Genomic DNA, 1,751 nt, shown 5'->3' with positions numbered 1-1,751 from the left:
AAATTAAAAAAAAACAAAAAAAAACAAAGCAAAACAAAAAAAAATTAAAAAAAAACAAAAAATATTAAGAGATGATACTATGAGTGACACAGACTGCATATAATAAAACATATGTAAATGTCTAAGACAAGACATTTTCAAATGGTTGATTAAAGAAATCTGGATGGAATATTTTTGCACAAAAACTAATCACCCTTCAGCAATTCAGCAACAGCATATCAAATTTCCTAAATCAATGAAACAGAACACAATTTATTTGAATGGGATCAATTGGGAATTATCAAACATTATTACAATACATCACATTATAGAGCAAACTTAATGTGCTTGCTTATATTATTATTGATATGAAATGTTATACATTACTATATAATATATACATAGGTGCCAGTTGATTATGTTTACTTAGCAATCGTCAAACCATTTAATTTTTAGTTCAGAAATGAGTAAAATGCTACATCTTAGTAGAATACATTATTCTCTGTACATTTAGAAAAAAAAAGCAAAAACTAGGAAGATACAGCTTAATTTCTAACAAACAAAATAGTATTTACAATAACCTGTACTAAAAACTGCCAATAAAAGCTATCATAGTGTGTTGAAGTGCTGTGACTGGATGTAGGTCTTCAAGAACTGGTAGAGACATTATTTTCTTGATAAGATGACATTTATTGTTACTTGAACAACAAACATTCAAATGTGTACCGTCTTACAAAATCTATTCACACTAGCGGAGGTTTAAATCTTTATAAGAATGCAATCATTAAACTGCTCCTATTTGCATAAAATTCATGCTTTTTAATAATTTTTATTTTTTTAACAAGTTTTGTTCTTATTTCTTTTCGTTACATATTACATTGCAGTTAGTTTTTAATTTCTTTCCTTACTTCAATCAAAGAGGGAAAGCAGCCCTTATGACTCTTTACAGGGCCTAAATCAGAAGGGGGGGAGAAAGGTAACCTCAAACCAGTGACCTTGCAAAAGAGTAGGCTGCACCTAAGATAAGCACATGTGCCAAGTAGTGGTGTTAAAGTAGGGGATGGATTAAGTCTAGCACTCAAATTTTAAGTCTAATATAATTATTTTCAACTTGTTTCTATTTATAAACAAACAGTTGAAATACAAAAATTGGTTTTAAATTATTATAAATAAAATACAAACAAAAGTTGTGCTCTAAATTTCCATTATCGTATAGTTTTCATCACTTATTCTCCGTTAATTTTTCTTTCAATGATGACAGGTAACCCTCACCACAGACACACAAACATGATGCAAGCATTGCATTTCAGAAAATCTCCCATGAGACAGAATTCCACACTCATTCTCACTGCCTTTCCACATTCATTGAAGCCCACATAAGAGAGGAAATCAGTGGAAATATAGACAACATCAGTGAATGCATAGCGAAGTGTCCATTGCGCAGGGGGGAAATTGTGGGAGAGGGAGACCCTGAAAGACGTGGGCAAAGTATTGAACGGTCATCTCTAAATGCTGGACAAAGAATCAAAATATGTGGCATATTTCTGTACTCAAAAAGACCAACCCACCACAACAGAATTGATATCCTAAGACCAAAGCACTGGTGATGGTGCCACGTAAAAAGCACGGGTGATGGTGCCACATAAAAAGCACTGGGGATGGTGCCGCGTAAAAAGCACTGATGATGGTGTCGCGTAAAAAGCACGGGTGATGGTACCGCATAAAAAGCACGGGTGATGGTGCCACGTAAAAAGCACGGGTGATGGTGCCGC

The 1,751-nt window shown here is 33.7% G+C and overlaps 1 protein-coding gene across 10 annotated transcripts in view; it reads right to left on the bottom strand.

Moving 5' to 3' along the window:
• The window catches only part of LOC106871111 (ankyrin repeat domain-containing protein 12), an 84,750-nt gene that overhangs the window by 11,956 nt on the left and 71,043 nt on the right, over positions 1–1,751 (bottom strand). The gene's annotated exons all lie outside the window — the stretch shown is intronic.

Source organism: Octopus bimaculoides, chromosome 1, assembly GCF_001194135.2.
Source record: "Octopus bimaculoides isolate UCB-OBI-ISO-001 chromosome 1, ASM119413v2, whole genome shotgun sequence".
Classification (NCBI taxonomy): domain Eukaryota; kingdom Metazoa; phylum Mollusca; class Cephalopoda; order Octopoda; family Octopodidae; genus Octopus; species Octopus bimaculoides.
The sequence above is the reverse complement of the archived record's forward strand: the minus strand, read 5'-3'. Positions and strand labels throughout refer to the sequence as shown.